Here is a 24,693-nt window from a genome sequence, read left to right on the forward strand (position 1 = left end):
ACACAGTAAACCTCTTACTTTGACTTGTCTTCATTTGGAACTATTCTATCTTGGCACAATACTCTACATTAGAATAGAATAGCTAACAGTAGCTACAATAATAACAAAACAAAAAAAAAGGAAAACAAAAAGATTTCCATTGCCATGTATACATTCATTCATTCAGCAGTTATCTACTGAGTGACTAAAATGTACACAATGGATTCTTAACATTACAGTTGTGTTACCGAAAGTTAAATGGTATTTTATGGTACTTTCCTAATAGCAAAGCTTGAAGGTAATTCATTCAATAAATATATGCATAGTCCTTAATTTTCTTGATAGTTTAGGCTAAAATATTGTTTTCATTGATTCTTTTGCAAAATCACCTCAGTAATCTCCTTTCCTGAGATAAGAGACTCAAGAGACTATTTAGATATCTTGGGATAATGGAATAAAAATATAATTTTTAAATTATTTGGTAATTTAATTCCTATTTGCCTATAAAAATATGTAAAGCAGTTTGTTAGGTATTTACTTTCTATTAAATAAGAATTAAATCAGGACTTAGCAGAAGCTGTTTTTAAACTCCGACTTTCCTAAGTAATTGCAATTTTGTAAACCTGGTCTCTTTCTCTACCGCCTTGTGCCTTTATATTATATTCATACTACATTATTAGAAGGATAACACTTGGTATTTATAAAATATCAAAAGACATAAATGATTCCATGACAACTGTCTATGAAAATTATCACTTGGAATACAGCACTAATTTATGATAGTATGCTTTAAAAAAAAAAATCTAACTTTATATTATATATAATGATACAACTATGGTATAAAACTTTAATTGAAATTAGGATGATTTTATATTTTGTTATAATAAAACTTTTTGGATACTTATTGCAACTGCTATTGTTGTCTAAGTAGAAAATATGTAAGGGAATGGCTGGGTGGCTCAGTCAGTTGAGCATCTGACTCAATCTCAGCTCAGGTCTTGGTATCAGGGTAAGGAGTTCAAGCCCTGTGCTGGGCTCCATGCTGGGTGTGGAACAGAAGGCAGGAAGGAAGGGAGGAAGAAAAAAAGAAAGAAGGAAAGAAACTATGTAAATTTGAGGTATTTTCCCATAGTATTTATAAATTTCTCTTAAAGTATTTGAGTATTTTATTCAAAGTTAAATATTTCAGCATATGTGTCTAAATAGCAGAATATTATCAAATAGAACAAACTCTTCAAAAGTAAAATAACTGAAAATAAGTAAACACCTGAACACCTGAGAACCCGTTGGAAAGGAATTACGAAGAAGTAATAAACTAGATGAATCTCAATTTGTAAGACAAGGAGCAGATATCACATAGAATACCTGTACATGATGTTTTATCCACTTATACCTTTATCCTTACACTTTTATTCTTTATATCTTTATAATGTTAATAAAAAATAAAAGGTTGTATACATTTCATTAAATCATAGAAAATATATTGAGCTAAATTTTAAATAAAACAATCAAGAGTAAAATTAGTGAAAAAATTTACAAGGCAATTTGAAATTACCTGGAAATAGTGCAATGGAGTTTTATATAAGTGATCATAATGGTTATATTAAAAAGACATAAAATATCCTAACTAGTCAGTTCACCTAAATCTGCCTCTTTCAGAAATTAGGGCTATCTCTGGACTATCAAGTTATGGGAGCCAGTAATTTCATACATACAGGTGTATATATCACTAATTGGACATTTTTTTCGGAATTTAAAAATTTTGGTGATTTACTTATACATTTTTTATTCAACATCAGTAACATACATTAAGCTAGTATGAAAACTTTTTATTGTTTTTGCAGCCAAAAAACTGTTGCATAACTTACCTAACACCTTGCTGTGTCTGTTACTTTTACACATCTGAGCCATATCAAATTGAAATGGATATAGTACTTCCAAGAAATAACTTGGGCTTTCATATGTTTGGTGTGCCTGCATTTCTTTGGTTCCCTCCCCCTGGGTACCGTCAATAGTACTTTCTGCAGTGGTGTGTTCTTCTATCCTAAGTACATGTGATTACTGAGCACTGTAAATATGGCTAGTCTGAATTGGGAGGTGCCATTAGTGGACATACACACTGCATTTCAAAGACATAGTATGAAAACAAGAGGTAAAGTATCTCACATATTTCATATTGGTTACTGTTGATATTTTGGATTTATTGGGATAGATAAAATTTATTATTAACATTAATTTGAATTTGTTTTTGTTTTTCTATGACAACTAGAAATGTTTAAGTTACATTCGTGGCTTGTGTTATATTTTCACTGGACAGAGCTGACCTAGAAACATCCTTTGATTAGTAGTTCATGGATTTCTCCCCTCTTCCTTTCCCTACTCCTATGTCCAAACTATCAAAGCATCCTATGTCTTTGTAAGCTGCATGAGGAGGTTTATAGAACTATTTATATTATCTTTGGAGTACATTTGATCGCCATTTCTAGATTACAACCTCCTTGAGAACAGGGATGATCATATTGGTCATTGTAACCCCAGCAGCAGTAACAGAGTGACCTGCACAATCATTTTTGTTTGGTTGGTTTTTAGTTGATGTGATGGTGAAGGGTTTTGGCTTTCAATAATTGGAGGTAGAGGTTATAAAATCAAAGGCTTACAAAGGCATTTTAAGTACAGTAAGTGGGTGAAAGGTGAGATGGATAAGATAGGAGAGCATTATGGAAACTCTGATAAACTGAAAAGCAAATGCCCCATCTAAAGGAAGCACTAGATACTTAGCCAGCTTTGGTCCTGCAGGTGTTCTGGTGTAATGCTGCCGCGTTTTCAGGTTGTTCAAGAGAATCTCAATATCCAAATCGTTACTTTTCAAAACTCCTTAAATATTGACATAATAGTCCAAACCTTTTTTAAAACATCTGCCAGCAAAAGTATCTCTGTGCGCTGGATCTGGCACACAGGCCACCCAAATGGTTTTCCTTTCCAGAAGTTTCCTTCTTTGTTTTAGAGCTGCGCTCCCTGTTATCAATAAGGACCATGTAAAGTTGCACATTAGCCCCACAAATTAGTAACAGATGGAAAAGAAAACCACAGGAATTCAAAGTTTCTGACTATCCTTCATGTTATTGAATCTGCCACTCTCTGTAATTAGGAGATTGCATTAATCATTAATTAGAAAAGAAACCCTCAGTGAACAGTGTGAGATATCTCCATGGGAACACCACTGGCTTAATCTCAACAAGAGTGAAAGATATGGGAGTACAAAACAGATTTAGTGCACATCTCTGTAGGTCTGATTTAGGTAGCTAATATTCCATCCATGTAAAAACCAAATAAAACACATTTTTCCTTCTGTGTATAGCCATATTTTCTCTTTCATCCTTTTCTTTTAAATCTTTGGTGATATGTTTCTGTTTGAATGAGGTAGTCCGACCTATAGTACTCATAGGAGTGAAATATCTTCTCTACCTGCAACATCAAACACTGAAACAAAAGAGCAGTTGTACTGAGTTCATTGAGATTCACTGAAAAGTGTTGCTCGCCTGCAGAGCAGGTGAAAGTTTCCTGCCGGTTTCTCATTTAGGGAAAACCTCTTGGCTTATGCCTCAAGAACTGTACAAGCCTCTAAAGTGCGGTAGTGAGGACTAGACACAGTTTTTGCCTATTGAGGTAGTTAAGTTATATAATGGAATAAGGATCGGGGAATTAATGAGGAAAGAAAAAGGGAGATATGACGGACTCAACAGTCTGAGTCTTTTTCTAACAAGCTGTCCTCGTGTGTTTTTTTTTCCCCCATCTGCTGGGGAGTTTGAAATACCACCTTGTTGGAAAAGTGCTTAAAGAGGAGTATGTTACAACTTGTCTCATCCTTCCAAGCCAGCTACATTTTACCTTACATTTGAGAAAAAAAAAAAGAAGGTTGCATCCATTTTTATAAAATCATTTATTTGTTTCAGATCTTTTCATAAAATCTTGAGAAAGCACCATTATCAGTTAGAAGCAAACAGAGATTGCCTGGGCGTACTCAGGGAAAAGACGGCGGATTTTGGTGTGATTCATTAACCTAAAGGGTTGGAAAACAAAAGCAGGCTCTACTTACTTGGATAGATCAATTTTCTTATTGTAATGTGACAAAGAATGTTGTCGTGCAAATACTTTTATTATTATTAAAAATACCTCGCTCCATGCCAGACACAGGTGTAAGGGTTTACCATACAGGGTCTCGTCTACTGTTCCCAGCTTCAGGAAGAAACTGTCATTGTCTCTATTTTATAGAGGCTTAAGATGGTTAAGTCATTTGCCAATTGATCTCACTATCACCCAGCAAGTAATTGGCAGTCTAGAATTTGAATTAAGTCTGCTCTGACTCCATAATTAACTCTTATAAATAACAACAAAACAATAGTAGCAACCACCTGTATTGCATTTACTATGATCTGGGAGCTGTTCTGAGCATTTTACATATATTAACTTTTTAATCACAGCAACCCTTTGAGGTAGATGTTACTATTATCCTTATTTTACAGAGGGGGAACTGAGTCACAGAAACCCATTAACTGCAATAATATGAGATAGAACATGTGAAGTAAAGCACGTCCTTCTGAAATGATAATCATTAAATTTGTAAACTGCATCATAGTCCCTAGATGGTATTTTCAACAAATATTTGCTAGGGAAAATGATGTTTTTCACTTTCACTTCAGCAATACAATTAATTTATTCATTACCAACGTCTGTTGCTTTGCACACTTGGAGCCTGGTAATAATTAACTTTAGTCACCACTCCTTTGCTATAATGTAAGAGACTCCCCTTGTCAAGCTTCAGTATAATTTAAAGGCAAGTTACCATTATTATTGTTAAGTTCTAAAGATTCTCTTTGGCCAAATTGTTGCTTTGTCCGTCTGTTGCTATTGGTTTCTGTTCCGGCCTTTAAATCCCACCTGGTCCTATAGCTGTAGGGACCCAATTCCTCTTATATCCAATAATAATAAATTGCACATATTGAATAATTACTAACACATTTCAGAAACTTTTTGGTTGTTCAAATTAAACATGATTAAAAATCAAGCTCACACTCTGAAAAGGCTGCAGGAATGAGGAATAAGTGATCCAAAGAATACCAACAAAAATTGTAAACCACAGAGCTCATGATATCTGATCTAATAGCTTGAAGTATATAGATGCCTTTTCATGAAAATAAGTAAGTCAGCTGAAGGATTGAACTGGAGTGACTAATGTAGTACGACGATGGGATTGTGTCCTTCTTTCCCCCCACTTAAAAATAATGATAGGTTTTTCTGGAACCTGCTTAAGTAAGTGACACTCGTGGAGATGGATTGCTATGCTGTGACATATGGTGCACTGATATTCCGGTTATATTGTAGAGATTATTACTAGCAGCAAGATTTTATAGTTATTGCCCTGTCAAAGCTGGTGTTTTAATCACTATCATCAACACCGCCTCCATGTTTTACCTCATCTTCTATCCAGCAAGCCATACCAGTGTGTCACACAAAGAGAAACTCATTTGTTTGGGCCCATTATTTCATTAAGATATATATTTCACGGGGACAAGTGAAAAATGACTTTATGAGGAGGGGAAAAATACTCATCATAGGGAATAGAATTTAAGGACTGCAATTATTGATCTGAGGAGTCATAATACCAGTTTGTGAAGAATCCCATAAGCCTGCCTTAGAGATGAGGGATGACTGAGGGTGCAGGTGTTTCCTCTTCTTCCTGAGAGCAATTAGAGATCCAAATTATTTCCACTGTTGCCTAATAAGGCAACAAGTGTCACCTGATGAAGTTAATTTGCAGCACTAGCAATGTAAACAGAGCTCAGCATCTTCAGTGCACTGGCATTTTGTATATTTCACAGCCTCAGTGAGCAGAGGTCAAGAATGCAAACATCAGTACCTTTAAAAACCACAGGTAAAGGAGAAACTGGAAGTGAATTAAGAGTCATCTGTCATTTGACCCTTAGTTATTTTACCTTGCTTAAAAAATACAGTAAAATCAAATAAACTTTTTTTCAATGAACCAGAGCCCACCTCTACCTCATTCCCAAGGTTTTCAAAGCTAACTTTCCCTGGTGTCGGTTGTCAGTTTCACAAGGTGGACTCTACCATAATATTTTCATTTTATTTTGTTTAGAGGGAAACTGGACAGTTTCCTCAAACCCTTTTCTACCTCCCCTTTGAAATATACACGGGGTTGAGAAGCTTTGATGGTGAAAGTTACAACTGTGGAGCTCTTTTCCCCTTTGTTTGTTACAATTGACCTCTTTCCGGGGCGCCTGGGTAGCGCAGTCGTTAAAGCGTCTGCCTTCGGCTCAGGGCGTGATCCCGGCGTTCGGGGATCGAGTCCCACATCGGGCTCCTCCGCTGGGAGCCTGCTTCTTCCTCTCTCACTCCCCTGCTGTGTTCCCGCTCTCGCTGGCTGTCTGTCACATAAATAAATAAAATCTTAAAGTGGCAAAAACTTAAAAAAAAAAAAAAAAAAAACAATTGACCTCTTTCCCAGCACATTAGTTTCAGCCTCAAACTTAAATTGCAAGGTGTTGTGAATAACGTGTTTGTCACTTCAGGCTTTGCTGGTAGAGCTGTTCTTTCCCAGGGTCTCAGCACAAGCACCTCCCAAAAAGCCAAGAGAGACAAATTTCTCCTGTGTGGAGCACAGCGGGTCAGCCCCTTCCATATGCTCAAGATTTGTGGCTCGTGTCACTGGCAGCCCATTCTCATCTTTCAAGTCCTAACAGTTCAGGAGCCTCAAATCCTTTTGAACTCAGATTAAATGGGTTCTGGAAAACATGCTGCTGTGTGGAGGCTTAAAGTTCTTCTGAAGTACAATGCGTCCTGAGCCTTCCTAGACTACCCTTTTACTATCTATCTAAATAGCTCAATACCAATCTTTGGTTTATTTATCATCCAAACATGGTGTGTGTGGGTGGCTATGTATATATGCGTATTTATGTATAATTCAGCATGCATATTTGTATCATTTTACTCTCTTTGGCAAGCACATTCCAAGACCCGGCTTTCTCAGCCAAAATGAATTTCACAATTTAAGTATAATGCCACGTCTCTTCCTTGCCAAGTACGGGGGACACATTGTGATGATTTCTCCCCACTGAGCTTAATCTGCAAGTCTTATAGGACATTCCCACTGCAGTGTGATCCTAAAGGAAGAAATACCTCATCTATAGGGCATCAGGAGATAGGAGGGCCATTTAGTCTTTTTTTCCATCATTATCAGTATTTTACAAAGGTATCCCAAACTTTGTAACTAACCTTGATGATGCTCTATGTTCTTTTATTGATAAACATCTTAAACTATGTCCAGTTTGATGATAACTTAAACTGACTCTAGTTTAAAGTCATTTTAAAAAAATCATCTATAAGGTGCTTGTTAAAAGCATCTTCTGTTCCAGCAGCCCAGGGACACAGTGAACAAGTCTGTAGCAGATTTTATTATTTCGTCTATAGAACAAGTGTCCTATCTTCATTTCTTTCAAGAGTCCATCCTTCCACTCCCCCACACATTTGGGAAACTTTCCTTTGATCAGCACCTGTGTTTTGGTACCATCAGAAAAGGGGAGACTGTTCTTCATTATTATTGCTTTTTGAAGTGTTTTGAAGTGTTTCTGGAGAGTTTGGTGGGTTTTTTTGTTTTTTGTTTTTTTGTTTTTTACATGTATTCTTCCAGGTAAATTTTAGAATAATTTGGAAACTGTGTTTTCCCACATCCCGCCAAAACATAAGATTTTGACTGACATTGATTTTCATTATTTAAAGAACTGGGGGGAAATTGAAATATCTCCATCTTAATTATCTCTGTTATTTGTTTTGGCAAGGCTCTGCATTAATCCAAGTGCTTCTATACTCATTTTTCAAGTTTTGTAGTTTTCTCTTTTACAGATCACTTATTCAGTTTGTTTCTATGACTTTTAAAATTTGTTGTTGATGTGAGCTAGATCTTTTCATTACACATTTCTAATTGGATATTGATAATGTTTAAGAAAACCATTGACATGTGTCTCTTCTAACTGATTATTTTATTAATTTCAAAAGATTTGGGTTTCTTTTTGTTGTTTATGTACAATCGTATCATCTGTGTATGAATGATAAAACTAAGAAGTGATAACTCTGACTCTCTTTTTTAAATATTTACATTTCTCTTATTTTCTCAATCATTATCATTTGCCAAATTGCCCTTTAGAACTTCCTCGTATTGAACATACCCTCTACATTCTGTAGGACACAGGTCAACTATTTCCTCTAGAATTAAGAATACCCCCACTTTCCTCAACAATAAGTAAGATCCTCCTTCCAATAGTCTTTATACTGTATTATCTCTCTTATAGTTTATAACACTTTTCTTCTCTTATTGTGCTTTTATATTTAACTCTTCCTAAGTATTAGAAAACAGAGATCATGGGGCGCCTGGGTGGCACAGCAGTTAAGCATCTGCCTTGGGCTCAGGGCGTGATCCCGGCGTTATGGGATCGAGCCCCACATCAGGCTCCTCTGCTATGAGCCTGCTTCTTCCTCTCCCACTCCCCCTGCTTGTGTTCCCTCTCTCGCTGGCTGTCTCTATCTCTGTTGAATAAATAAAAATAAAATCTTAAAAAAAAAAAAAAGAAAACAGAGATCATGTCTTTTCTTTCAGTATTCACTGAACATTTGCATGATAAATATACAGTTTACTTGGAATATGGAGTTTTGTCCTCAACAACGTGAAAATAATAATAGTACTTATCTGTGAATTTGCTATTATGATGATATAAGTAGGTGAATAAAATAAAATTATTACCAAATATGCATACTATGATTTTCCTTTATAAAAATATATCACTTTTTCTCCCACATTTTTTAATAATAGACCCCACCAGCTTGTTTTGTGTGGAAGCTATGTCTAGCATTGAGATGTCATTCCAGAACCATTTTTGCAGATTAGGTTTACATTGACACTGTACATTTCTCCAGCATGGTAGTCTTTTCATAAGGACAGGCTACTCATTTTACTTAATCGTAAAATGTTTACCCTTGAATTCCCTCAAAATGTCTGAGTGGGTTCCATCCCTCAGTTGTGATTTATCTGCTTCAAGTTTATCTACTTGGTATTCTGTGCACTTAGTATGATTAGATCTTGTCCCTCTAACCTGCCTAGTTCAAAAACATTTTTGACTTTCACTTAAGTCTTTTCAGTATAGACTGAGGCAAAGCAAAAAAAAATTTTTTTTCCTTTGGTTCTCCACTATAGTCTTCTTAGCCCTTAGTACACTCTTTACTTCAGGATCACCAAATGACCTCACTGCTTCTATAGATAAGTTATAGAAAGAACATCTAACTTGTTATAAAATTACCACCAGTTAACTTTACTTTTTCATTTTTCATTTCTAAATTGCAATCACTTTCTGTACAATATGTGTTTCTTTGTTCACCTCACTTTGACCTTTCTCTTAAAATGGTGTATTTTCACTTGCCATAATCGTTTGCAAGCTTTTTGCATCTTTCAAGACTTTTGTGACTTGTATTATATGGTCCTCTGCCCAGGGTTTCAAAAAGTTTTTCAAACATTCTTGTGGTATCCTATTTTTCTCCACATTTTGCTTTTTAAAAATTGTTATTCTTGGGGTGCCTGGGTGGCTCAGTCATTAAGCATATGCCTTCGGCCCAGGGCGTGATCCCAGGGTCCTGCGATCGAGCCCCACATCGGGCTCCCTGCTCTACTGGGAGCTGCTAGGAGCCTGCTTCTTCCTCTCCCACTCACGCTGCTTGTGTTCCCTTTCTCGCTGGCTATCTCTCACTCCCTGTCAAATAAATAAATAAAATCTTTTTAAAAAATTGTTTTCTTTCTCTAACTAATGCTCTTATTCAGTTATAGTCAACTTTCTATTCTCATATTCCTAGAATCACCACTAGTCCCATATTGGGGGAAAGGGGTGTCACTTGATATTGGGTTTCCCATTCACTTCATCAGGGTCAATGAGTATAGTTGGTAGGTTGTGTCCTATACTGGGATGCCTAGATGAAGGAGCAAATGCAGCTGAAATCTAGTCTGTTTTGTGCTTGCCAAGATAAGGGTCTATTTCCCCACAGAGGAAAGGTTGTCTTTTGCTAATTTACAGAAAGTCATTGTACATTCTAATGAGATCTTGCCCCTAATTGGAAACGATGTTTTTTAATCAAAAGATTGAAGAAGAGAGAGAGAAAGAGAGAGAGAGAAAGAAAGAAAGAAAGAAAGAAAGAAAGAAAGAAAGAAAGAAAAAGAAAAAGAAAGAAAGAAGAAAGAAAGAAAGAAAGAAAGAAAGAAAGAAAGAAAGAAAGAAAGAAAGAAAGAAAAGGAAAAAGGAGGAAAAATAAAACAAATGAACTACTCTTTTGATTATTATTCTAGTCAAAGGAATTATTTGGAGGTGGTGATAGAAAAGTGTAATTGTTGTATTTCTCTTATGAGGTCTGTTGTGATAGAAATTATAATTAAAGAGCTGGGATTATGCCCATGAGTAGATATTTGGGTTATAATGGGTGTCTTTGCAACTTTGCAACTTTTTTTAGTATATGCATATTCAGTTGTTTATTTAATTTAATTTAATGTTTTCTTTATCACTTCTCTTTAGGGATCTGATGAACCAATGTGGTTTATGTATTTGAAAATTTTCTTTAAAATAGATTTTAGTAAATATTTCAATTTTAAGGAAAACTGATTTTCTAATTAAGTACCATATAATGTTTAAAATATCTGATGAGGCATATATGTAGATATATTTGATATTTCCACAGAAGCCTGTGACATTTAAATAGTTTAATGTAGATTTATTAATGGTAATAAAACCACAAGAGTTGATTTCATCATTTGTATATTAGTAGCCATTTTAAAACATCAAAACACTTTTAAATCATTGATGAGCTTTTTTGTTAAAGAGACTAATGATAGAGCGCGTGGATGGCTCTGTCAGTTAAGCATCTGCCTTCAGCTCAGGTCGTGATCTCAGGGTCCTTGGATGAGCCCCATGTCCTGTTGCATTCCCTGCTCAGCGGGGAGTCTGCTTCTCTCTCTCCTTCTGCTCCTCCCCCTGCCCGTGCTCCCTCGCTCACTCTCTCTCTCTCAGATAAAAATAAATAAAATCTTTAAAAAAGGAGACTGATCATAAAGTAAAAGTGGTATTTTTTTTAAAGCTTTAGTATAAAATATACCAATGGAGGCACCTTGTTAAATTTATTTTTAACAGTGTATTTTGCTGGCCTATAACACATACAGAAGAGTTCAGTCATCATCAGTTCAATGTGAAAACACCATGTCACTACCAACCAGATTGAGAACTAGACCATTGTCAGCACAATAGAGGCTTTGTGTCAGTCTCTTCCTATCTAACCCAGAGGGAACCATTATACTGATACCTGGTGTTGCTGTCCCTAGATTTATTTATCAACTTTGCTCTTTTGGTTTGTTCACTCAATATTATGTTTGTAAGAGTTGTCTGTGTTGCATGAAGAAGGTAGTTAGTTCTTTTATTTTAATACTATACCATACTCCATATGAATATAAAATTTATCTATCCATTCTAATATTGATGGACTCTTGGGTGTTATTCAGGTTTTACTATTACAAATAGTACAACTATGAAAACTCTTAAATATGCTTTTTGGGCACATATGTACACATTTCTGTTGCTTACTCTGCTAGAGTAGAATTACTGAGTCACGGGGTATTTCTAGATTCAGTCTCTCTCTTTCTTTCTTTCTTTCTTTCTTTCTTTCTTTCTTTCTTTCTTTTTCTTCTTTCTTTCTCTTTTACTATTTTTTTCCTGGTTATCCTAGCTCCTGACTTCTTTAAAAAACTTTGAAATATATGAGTACTCTTAGTATTTCCCATATAATGCTAAGATATTAAAATACATTTACATCATTCCCAATTTCTGTTATGTTCTATATTTTACAAATATTGTAAAAGACATATTATTACTGTTTGTATGGTAATTATTCATTTGGATTCACCCACATATTTATGGTTTCCATTTCTTTTCATGTTTCCCCTATTTTTCCAAATATGGAAGCATTTTTATTCTGCTTGAATACCTCCTTTAGCATTTCTTTTAGAGTATATAAGCTGGAAAAATATGGTTTCAGTTTTTTAAAAGTTTTTTTTGAAATATCTTTGTTTTACCTTTATTATTTTAAATTAATTTTCTTAATTAGGTAGTATACGCACAGTTTTATGAATTTTGTAGGGTTTAGAATGAAAAATGGACTGCACTACACATTTCTCAAGTCAGGTAGCTACCCTCCCCAGGAGCAATTCCTATACCAGTTTTTTATGAAAGTTAAGGTTATTCTATGCATATACCAGTATATTGTGATATCTGTCCACTCATTGAACTATCTATTGATCCATCCAGTGATTGATCTACCTATCTAATTATCTGTCTTCCTATTTATCTATTAGTCTATTTAGATTGATCTATCAACCTATCTATATCAATCTATCTATATAGATAGCAGTTTTGTTAATATATAGCTGTTTAATCATTTTTAGTTTTTAAGATAAGTTCATTGAAATATTATTTACATAAAATGACATTCACACTTTTAAACTTTACAGTTTGATGCATTTTAACAAAGACATATACCTTGATATAATCAAGGTACAGAACATTTCCATCATCCCCAAGGTTGCTCTTATGACCTTTGCAAATCAATCCATCCTGACAATCCCTGGCTCCAAGTAACTGTGAGATGTTTTTTGACACTGAAGTTTAGATATTTATTTTCTAAAGTTTAGTGTAATTGAAATTATGCAAGTACCTTATGTGGAAGGTTAGATTATTGATTTGAGATCATTTTCTTTTTTAATATAGGTGTTTACAGCAATAAATTTTTTCCTAAGCATGCTTTAACTACTTCCCAAAAGTTTTGGTGTGTTGTATCTTCATTTTAATTCACCTCAACCTATTTTCTAATTTTCCTTATAATTTTCTCTTTGACACATTATTTGTTTAGGAATTTGTTGTTTAATTTCTATGTATTTGTGAACTTCCCAAATTTATTTCTATATGGTTAATTCTATGTGGTTGGAGAATATATTTTGTATGATTTCAATACTTTTAAATTTATTAAGACTTGTTTTATAGTGAAGAATATGGTCTCTCTTGAAGAATTTCTATCTATGCTTAAGAAGCGCATATGTCTTTTTGGGTGAAGAATTCTATAAATGTATGTTAGGTCAATTTTGTGTATCATGCTACTGACATTTTCTGTTACCTTGTTGATCTTCTGCCTAGTTGTTCTATTCATTATTGAAAGTGGGTATTGAATTCTCCAAGTATTGTTGTTGGATTGTCTCCTTTTTCCTTTTAATTCAGTCAGATTTTCTTCATGCATTTTGCGGCTCTGGTGTTAGGTGCATACAGGTTTATAATTGTTAGAACTTCATGATGGATTGCCCGTTTTTATCATTATAAATATCCTGTTTTATCTCTTATTACTTTTTTATTTTAAATTTTATTTTGTCTGATGTTAGCATAGCCACTCCAGTTTTGTTAAGGTTCCTATTTTCATGATATATCACTTTTTGTCCTTTTACTTTCAACTCTTTTTATTATCTCATCTAAAGTGTGTCTCTTGTAGATAGTATATAGTTAGATCTTGCTTTTTGTCCACTTTGTCTCTGATTTTTTTATTATACTGTTAATTCCATTTATGTTTATTATTTTGATTAATATGGTTAGATTTACATCTGCCTTTTGTTTGTTTTCTGCATTGCTCATGTCGTCTTTATTTGTCAGAGAGAAGGAGAACACAAGCAGGGCGGAACAGCAGGCAGAGGGAGAAGCAGGCTCCTCACTGAGCAAGGGGCCCAATTTCAGACTCCATGCCAGGACCCTGGGATCATGACCAGAAGGCAGTTGCTTAACCAACTGACCCACCAGGCATCCTCATGTCATCTTTAGAGATAGATCCTGTATATTTTGTGTGGGGGCTGGCTGGATGAAAGAAGCCCTCAACGTTTGGCCATATTCGTGAGAAATTTACCTTCTTCAACTTAGAGATGGAAAAGATGAGAAATGCTGGTGGCTTATCACTCCTAGTTAAATACACTAAGCCCTGATTGGAAGTTGTGGGGTGAGGGAGCCTGATTTGTCCGTCATGCTTGCCTAGAATTGAGCTTCTATCAAGCTGAGGTAGGGTAAGGAAGGAAGAAAGAATAGGGTGTGGCTCAAATGCCGCAGACTCTCACTGGTTCTTGCCAAGTTTTATGAGTAAATGTTTTCTTCATATGCTTCCATGCCCTTATGACAATTTCCAGAGATATTAAATGGTTTGTTTCTTTTACAGTTTTTATCAGATTTTCTTGATTCACTGAGAAGTGAGTCTGCATAGCTCCCCATAGAAACATCTCAAAAGTAGAACCAACTACCTTCACCTTTGAGGGCCATTTTTGCTGGATATAGAATTCTATGTTAGCAGTTATTTTCTTTCAGTACTTTAAATATGTTGCATATTGAAAATTTCTGACTTTTGGCTTTGATCCTTTTCCTTCTGTCTATTACCTTGTAGCCCTCAATTCCTGCCTCCCTTAGCTGGACTTGAAGCATTTGAAGGCTTTTTTGGGGGGGAGGGTAATGTATCCATCATTGCAAGTTGTTCTCATTAGGAGTTTTGGTCCCTTACAGTTTCATCATAAGCAATAATAAAATTTGTTTTCTAGTGTACTTAAAGCCACAGTCTAATAAAATGACCACCAAATTGAAAGATCTGAATGTCAAAAAATTAACAACAGTTAAGCTAAAGGTATTTTTTAAATGACTCAATGATGTCCAGTTTAAGTATTTTTTAAGTAGTAAGTAAAGCTTAAGGAAATTGAGAGATACAACTTTCTGTTTGACAGATATCTCTTTCCTGCTCCTACCCCCCCCACCCCAAACTGAGTAATTTTTGGTGGTTTCTATTGTGCAAACAGTTGGTGAAGTGAATACTTGAATGAATGAAAAAGGAAATGTCTCTGCCTACTGATTTGGGATAAATATCTATCTAAATCATCCTGAAAGACTTCAGGTCCTCTTATCTTTAAATTCAAGTGTTAAAATAAAGATGAAGTTAATTATCATATATAAATAACAAATCTTCCTGACAAAGAAAAAATAAAGGGACTGAATAAAAGCTCAAAATTTTAAGATACTATGGAAACCCACCCATCACATCAATTGCTTTGAAACTTAAATAAAGATGTGTAGAAGAAATTATTTATATACCTGGCTAATTTATGCAGTCACTGAATGCATTCAAAGACTTAAGCCATTATTAGGGGTTTGGTGCTCATTACTATTTAGAAGGAAAGGAAACAGCAGAAAGAACATACAATCAAAGGGCTCAATCAACATAAATTTATCTTAAAGCATAGTTTGTCTTTTTATAATATGAGGTCAGCCAGCATGTAAGTCTCTGTATTATAATTAAGGATAATAAAGATTTCCTTATCCTAAATTCTGCCTTTCTCTGATCATCTCTAACTTCACTTGCAATTAAAAAGATCACACACTACAGGAGTTGGTGTCTCTTATTGACTTGCTAATCAATTGTTTATTTGTTGTTCAAATCCATTCTTATTCCAAAAACTGACCTAATTTTCACAGTCTTGATTAAACTGAGAACCAAATTAGAGGATTTGTTTTCTTCTTCAGTTCTCTATATTACATTGGTTTAGAGGTGAACAAAAATATACAGAAAACGAGCCTGCCTTTGGGTGAGATTTCCTTGCAGGTTTAAGTATTTGTCAAAACAAAATCTGCTTAAGATGTGTCAAACTTGTCCATTATTCTTACTGCAAAATGTGGAATGAAAAGGGCTTAATATATGCAAGTAAAATAATCATAACTAATATTTACTCATACTTATTATTTTCACTGTGTTAACGTGCTTTGTGTACCTTCTCTCCTTAACTCTCACACAAACCCTATGAGGTAAATATTATTGTTATCTCTATTTCACAGACTGGGTGAAAAATTGGCCCAGAGAAGTTACAGAGGTTGCCTAAAGTCATGAAGCTTTTAAATGGATAAATCAAAATTCTTCTTATAATTTAACTTCAGAGCTAGTGTATATAAGCAACCCATAATTCTACTTCCATTCTTTTTTTATTTTTTTAAAAAAATTATTTTTTCCAGTTCATTATTAAAGAAGTAATGAGATACATGAGCCCTCTAAAATATGTGATGTATGGATATTATCAGCATTAAATAAAGTTTACAGTTTCTCTTGTTCACTTTTTAAGTGCTTAAAATAACAAATTTTGATTGAATAAATACAGAACAATTTGTTAACTTGGAAATCTAGTTGATTTTATTAAGCTATTCTATATAATGGATTAGAAACTAAAGTATTAATTTAGTTGAGACAATAAGATGATCCAGATAACCACCCATCTGCATAGTTGGCCTATTTATTTTATTTTCTGTAGAAAAATCAATCAAATTGACCATCGAACATGTGACTCAGATCTATCATCACATCTGATCTACTCTGCAGCCCCAGAAGCTGACCCTTGTCTATAAAATGTAGAAATTTTTAAATGATAGTAAGAAAAATATATGTGGATTCCAAATAAACAACTGTTTTTGTAGGTATAGATGGATAGGCAGAGATAGATGCAGATATCTATCTATCTATCTTTCTTTCTATCTATCTATCTATCTATCTATCTATCTATCTAATCATCTGCTTCTTGAGCAACTTTTGTTCTTCTACTCTTTAAACTTGGTATCCAAAGTTGTTGCATGAATTGTGAATTCTACAGTAAGAATGTGTGATCACAAATATTTGCTTATCTTCATAAAATCTGAGATTGAAGCAGCAATAATATCAATCATCTGTATTTGCACCTAGATGAGGCAGTATATGAGGCCACTACTGAAGAAGTAGGCCTTTTTTTTTTTTTTTTTTTTATAATTGCCTCCTCCAAATTATTAAGTTTTACTCTGGAATTTTCGGTGTAGTGCCTCAAACAATGAATATTTTCTAGTCTTTGAATCAAGTAAAATCTAGCTATCTGGTACCCTCATTTTCTCAAATATTTTCTCTTTACTAAGTCACAGCTAGATAGATGTTCTGAATTGCTACTGTCTTGGGAGATATATGTTCACTAATTTCCCTAGAGAATGATTTAAATATGTGGGATCACTTCTAAAGCAGGTACTATGTGTCAAATATTATTATAATACTTTATATATGGTATCTCTAATCTTCACTATAAACCTGTGGTAAAGTTATTATCATCCTTAGTACAAATAAGGAAATTGGCCTTCAGAGGAAATTCACTTGTCTATGGCCACATGGCTACATCAAGTAGTATGAAGAGGATTTATATAATAGTATTTATTTTTTAAAGATTTTATTTATTTATTAGAGAGAGAATGAGAGAGAGAGAACATGAGAAGAGGGAGGGTCAGAGGGAGAAGCAGACTCCCTGCTGAGCAGGGAGCCTGATGCGGGACTCAATCCTGGGACTCCAGGATCATGACCTGAGCTGAAGACAGTCGCTTAACCAACTGAGCCACCCAGGTGCTCCAATAGTGCTTAATTTTTTAAATGAGTGCTCTTTCAATAAATCCAGAATTCCCTGGAACTCAACTAAATGACTCTGATGTCATAGTCATTTAGTCACTCAGACGCAGTACATATAATAAGGAGATTGAAAGTCCCAGGGCAACTATCAATGTATTTGAGAAAACAGCTCAGTCAAGCTGACTAGTTTGAAACTTACTTTCTCCCTTCCTTATATCAAGTAGTGAACAACAGAGATATTTGTCCCAAGATTGAAAGAATTAAGAACAGTGCTCTGCATCCAGAAGGCTAACAGGTATTATCAGTGGTTAGGGATTCAGAGATCTTAATGGCAGAAGTCAAGCTATCAGTACATTTCATTTGACAGCAATCCCATGACTTACCCATAGTCACTGAAGACAGTTTATGGTAAATAGAAATGGCATCTTAAAGTGAGTGAATATGGAATCCCAAATACAAATATAACATGTAACTAAAAATCAACACTCATTTGAGGAAAATCAATGACATGAAAATTAAGCAACCAAATAAAAAAATGAAAAAAATAATATCCAGTGCCACAGTGTCAATGGAGTAATTGCAAGTTTTGTTAAAATATATTTTGTATTCTCAGAGAGTGGGAATGGACATTTTATGCTTGGGTCTTTGGGGGAATCAAAATCCTTGAAAATGGAAAATATTATCACAGAAGAATATATTGTTTAGGCTGCACATGGATGGAACAGATTGTTTTTAGGTTGAAAATGGGGATGAACTTAATGAGACTATAGTAAAAAAGAACAAAATTAAAAATATGAAAGAAAATTTAAAATGCTTAGATGAAAAAGAAAAGTAAATATCACTATTCATCTAGCACAACTTCTAAATAGAGAAATTGATGAAAAAGGAAGAGAAATAATTAGAGGCAATAGAAGAAAATAATCACAAGCTAATGCAGCCATAATTATTTACAGCAGAAGTGACAGCCAACACTCAAGTCGCATATGTGAAAAAGAAGTACATCATACATGTGCAGAAAAGTTATTAAACCAACACTGATGAGAAAATCTTAAGACTTTTAAAGAGAATTTAAAATAATGAGCTACAAAATAAGAGTCAGTAGCTCGATAGAGTCAAGAGAGCTACTGCTTTTTAGATGACAAGGAAATGATAATACAAAATTATATACTCAGCTATAGCAATATACAAGAGAGAAGGAAAAACAAGTATGATTTTAGTAATATAGGAACTGAGCATTCTAACCACCCACAGTGATATTCTTAAATATTTTGAGAGAACATAGACCAGCAAGATAGATTTAAAAATTCCAAAAGCAGATAGAAAATAAGAGAAAGAACAGAGCAGAGCAGTCAGTAAGTGGTATGATTAAATACAAAAACGTTTTGATTTTAAAATATAATAATCATCTGGAAACAGAAATCTCAAAGAAATAAAATGGTGGAGAGAGAAATTGTGGAGTCATGCTAGAATATTCTATGACTTAATATGAAGTTTAAAGCATGGAAATTTTACTCTCTCTTGTGTATGGCTACATACGAGTACAGAATTATAATCCCATGAATGGGGATGATGCACAATAGCTGCAGGAAAGCAGTGATGTCTAACGAGAGCGAGAGAGAGGAGTAACATTAGAAGTAGAAGGGAATATTATCTGTACTAATATTTTTACCCTTTGATCTCAAGCAAAAAAAAAGTTAAGATTAGATATAGCTAGAGGGTAGCCACCCAAATGGTTGCTATGTTATTCATTGTGTTTTTTTGGATGTCTGAAATATTTCATACGAATGTAAAATATCATGAAATTATGAACAAGTGAATAAGGGGGAAAATGGTATTCCATGAAACATGAACTGATTCATTAAAAAAATATTCTTACCTTCTACCTCTGAACAAAATCAAAATATTCACACAGATTCTTCCCAGATGGGCTAAAGAGTTAAATTTAGGTCCAAATATGAAAGCAGTTTTGAATAATTGTTGTAATTTTCTAGTAAGAACGAATCTGCCTAAGCATGAGAATACAGCTGACTCTTAAAGAAAAAACTGGTATTTTTAACCATAAAAATTAAATGGTCTATGGAAAGGAAATACATAAACAAAGATGAAATTTTAATTGGGATATTTGTGTAAAATATTTATTTCCTTTCTATAATGACGAAAAATTAATCAATAACAAAAAGAGGGTGACATAGACAAAAGATGAAATATATGAATAGGCTACAAACAAAACAATATAATATGCATGTTTCAATAAATGTATTTCAAGTTAACTGAATAATTTGGGAATGCAAATTAATATGGATTTTTTTCACCTTTTGCATTTGCAAGAATAACAAAGTGATTAATGGTATCAGTTTGGGGTAAGGTTGTGGGGAAACACAGTATCTCATTTGCCAGTGATAACATACATTTATAAAGCATTCTTATCAAGTCACCTTGACAGTAACTATCAAAATTTATAATTTGCTTACGTATTCCTCCTGCCACAATTATAGAACTAGGTTTTTAGCTCAAAGAAATACTCACAGATATGCACAAAAAATTCATGTACATGAATGTTTAATGTAATAGCATTTGGAATAGCAAAAAATTGAATATAACCTAAATTCCCTTCAATAAAGGAATATTAAATATACAATGGTGTCTTCATAGTTTTATAATAAAAAGATAAAAAGAATGAAGTGAAACCTATATGGAGAGACCTGGAGAGATTTTCATGTCACATTAATGAGGAAATAATATTTCAGAACAAAACACATTTAGCTATTTCTGGCTAAATCATATAAACTAAAGCCATATAGTTTTATGCTACATATATAAGTATGTAAATACTGAAACAGAGGTCTTGAAGAACAATGAACAAATTTTTACAGTGATTCCCTGTGAAAAGGAAAATGCATCTTTGTACCTTCCTCTTAATTTTGTTGTAAAACTAAAACTGCTGTAAAAAAGTAGTATGAAAAATAAAGAGAAAATTGCAACTAGAGATATGGAGAGGTGTATCTGTATATTTTTTTACTTACTACACTTCTTGGTAATTTGAATGTTTACCATGAGAATATATTCACATATTTAGTTTAATTAATAAATGCATTTATTATTTATTGGATCAAATGTTTTAGTACCAGCTGGAGACCCTCTACTTTTCCTTTGAGGAACTTACTTAAAATACAGTACTTGAAATAACTTGAGAAAATCTCTTGTTTAATATCTACAGTCCCCTTGGCCCTTTCCTCTTGGTGACTTGAAAAGCTCCAGGCATCATATCCATGTTTAAGGGAAGGAGAAAGTAAGAAGGAATGGTGCTGGCTGTATCTGTCTTTTATTAATAAGGACACAGAAATTCCCAGAAACCCACAAAGAAACTACTGCTTACAACTCACTGTATATAACTATGTTACTTGGACAAGCCTAGATGTAGAGGAGGCTGTGAAAATTAGTATTTAATTGTCTAGTCTTTATACTTCTATGTGATAGGGGGGAATGTAAAGGGCTGTTGGGTAAGCATCTATCATATCAGGCTTTAAAATTTTTACCTGAAAATTTAAATTTTATCTAAATTCTGTTGATTTCACTTAACTGATAGCATAAAATATCTGTACTCTAGATCCTTGCCAAGAAATGTAATTTCTACTCACTGCTTCTAATTAAGTATGCATAATTATACATAACTGTGGCCAAGAGAACCAATGTTTAGGAAAGCTTTACTGGAGGATATAGCCTGTCTATTCCAAATACTTCAAGTTCTGCTCTGTAAGTAAGCCATCTAGCTCAACACCATGGCCTCTCCTACCTTGATCCTTTTGCTTTCAAATGTCTTGAAATCACCTTTCTCAAGTTGATCTTGGCATTGATACCATCATCCATTCATGAAGAATATTATAAGAAACTACCCCATGAAACTAATTACTATGTTTTCTTACAAATTATATATCTGTAGTGTTGCAGAATTTAAAACTCCATCAATTAAACAATTGCTGTATTTTGAAACTTTTTTAAAATTTAAGAATAAACACACTTTTTTTTTCTGTGAGATCATAGAGTTTTCAACAACATGACTTTTAATGTCCATTTTTTTGTTGTTGTATGGTTGTGGTATATAATTCATTTAACTAATTCTCTCCTGCTCAGCATACAGCAGTTTCCAGTGTTGTTGCTATTATAAGTTTCAATGAACATCCTTGTCACTAAATCTTTTTGACCCTCATTGACTATTTCCAGAAATGGATCAATGAATAAGGATGGGTTTAAGTCTTTTAATTTGCAATCAAGTGTTATTTTAAGGGAAGCGAGTGACATGAACTGGTAAAAAGGTGGCTGGGGAATATTTTATTTGAAGGAACTGCAATGATTAAAGAAACAGCAGTAAGTCTAATTTGGCACAGCAAACATATTGATTTGGTAGGAGTGACGATAATGTTGGAGAGGTGAGGATGGAAATGCATTCATAAAACAAGCTGACAAGCAAGAAGGCAGGTGTGACAGAGGTGATAAACAAAATCTTCCATTATAGTTTGAATGAGTTAGACTGGATTTGCAGATGGTATACCACCTTTGATGCCATTTGAGTAGAAGGATGATAATGCAAACATAGGTTGGAGGAAGCTTAAACTGACCACAAGACATGCAGTGAAATTAAGTTATATGAGGGGCAACTGAAATAATAGAAACATTATATGGTCATTACTGGGATTTGTATTAAATTGCATGTTAATGCTGTGTCTGTGTTTTCCTTTTAAATATTTATCCCTTTACTTTACTTCGGAAAGACATGTATGAACAAAGCATATATGAATGCAAAAGGTGATTATATATTTGTATCTTTAGAGTAGTATTTTTTTTGACTCCCCCTTCTTAATTCATACTGTAATATATTTTTTCTTCATATATAAAGAATCCTACCTATCTCTAAAGGTACATAAAACCATGTATGTGTACTCAAGGACACACTTCAATATCATGTACATTGACAATGCATGTCAGGGTTTTTTTAAATGGCTTTTCAAAAGGAGATCAATTATACATAAATATTTGAAAAATGGTTTTCTCATTTAGTAGTACCTCATGCAAACCATTTGAGTCATCTTGAATATTTCTAATTCTTCATTGTTTTTTCAATTGTATAAATTTTCTCATGATATGGATATCCCAGAATTTATTCAACCATCCTTCTTTCTGAGTACTGGCTTTGTTCCCCCCCCCCCATTATTAACAATGGTGCCTCGAGCAATCTTGCTCATGTCCACCCCAGACCTAATATATGTGACTCTCCAAACTGGCTTAGCCCCACCTGCACTCCCCATTCCTGCAAAGGGCTTTTTGCTCCAGGGTAAGTCAAATAGCCACTGTTACTTCATATCTTCATCATTGGATCTTGAAGCATCCTTTGAGGGTTACGGTGAGTTTCCATCACACCTGCCATGGAGGAAGCACTAATGTCCAAAGTACTAACTTTCACCAGGAGCTACCAGACGAAGAGTTCAGAATACAGCTGCGGATGGGTAGGGTGGGGTGCATGCAGACAGGAGAACTGGATGGAATATTCATCTCTTTTCCTTACTCTCATCCACGACTATTCAGAGGGCAGTAGTTTTATAGAGCCTTTCAATAGATGTCACTTGTGATTGAGTAAAGGGCTATGTTTCCTGTGAGGCTGTAGCTAGCTTGATAACACAACACTTTATATACCCTTTCCCTTCTTCCCTGACTCTCTTACTCCTCTGGATTGTACCTCCAATAACCTGTTTACAAGTAAAACTGCACCATGGTCCCTTTTTTGGTGGGGGGATTGAGCTAAGGCAATGTCCTTGCATTTTATTTAATATATAATTTTATTTCTGTGTGAAAGATTTGTGTGTGTGTGTGTTTTCAAATTACTTAAAAAAAATAGTCCATCTTTTCACCATCAATGCATGAGTACCTTTTATTCCATATTCCTATGACGAGTTGTTATAGCTCTTTTAACATTTTGTTGGGCAGTTTATTTGTTTGTTTTATAACATTAAAAAATAATTTCAATATAGTTAACATACAGTGTAATATTAGTTTCAGGTGGGCAATATAGTAATTCAGCAATTCCATACATCACCCACGACAAGTGCACTCCTTAATCCCCATCATCTATTTTTTTTTTTTTAAGATTTTATTTATTTATTTGACAGAGATAGAGACAGCCAGTGAGAGAGGGAACACAAGCAGGGGGAGTGGGAGAGGAAGAAGCAGGCTCATAGCGGAAGAGCCTGATGTGGGGCTCGATCCCAGATCGCCGGGATCACGCCCTGAGCCGAAGGCAGACGCTTAACCTCTGTGCCACCCAGGCGCCCCGTGCCACCCAGGCGCCCCGCCCATCATCTATTTCACTGATACCCCACCTCCACCAACCTCCTCTCTGGTGACCATCAGTTTGTTCTCTATAGTTAAGAGTCTGTTAACTAAGGTTTCTTTCTCTCTCTCTCTTTTCCTTTGCTTGTTTTTTGTTTGTTTATTGAATTCCACATGTGAGTGAAATTGTATGGTATTTGTCTTTCTCTGACTTAATTTCGCTTAGCATTACACTTTCTAGCTCCATTCATGTCTTTGCAAATGACATGATTTTATGCTTTTTTATGGCTGAGTGATATTCCATTATGTGTATAGACCACATCTTTATCCATTCATCTATTGATGCACACTTAGGCTGCTTCCATTTTTGGCTGATGTAAATAATGCTGCTATAAACACAGGGGTGTGTGTATCCCTTTGAATTAAAATTCACTCATTTTAAGTGTACAGTTCAATGATCTTAGTAAATTTATGGAGTTGTACACCACCAACATAATCCAATTTTAAAACATTTTCATCCCATCAGTAAGATCTCTTGTGCCCATAAGCACTCACTCTCAAACCTTTCCCTGACTTCCAGCCCCAGGCAACCATTGGTCTGATTTCTTTCTCTGTAGATTTATTTTTTCTAGCATGCCATATAAATGAAATCATACAATATGTGCTACTTTGTGACTGGCTCAATTTACTTAGCAAAATGTTTTTGAGAGTCATCATGTTGTTATAAGTATTCATAATTTTTTTCTTTTATTAGCAATATTGTTATATTGTATGGATATACCACATTTGTTTAGATATTTATCAGTTTGTAGTTGTCAATGTCGTTCCTAC

This window comes from Ursus arctos, unplaced genomic scaffold (assembly GCF_023065955.2).
Source record: "Ursus arctos isolate Adak ecotype North America unplaced genomic scaffold, UrsArc2.0 scaffold_15, whole genome shotgun sequence".
Lineage (NCBI taxonomy): Eukaryota > Metazoa > Chordata > Mammalia > Carnivora > Ursidae > Ursus > Ursus arctos.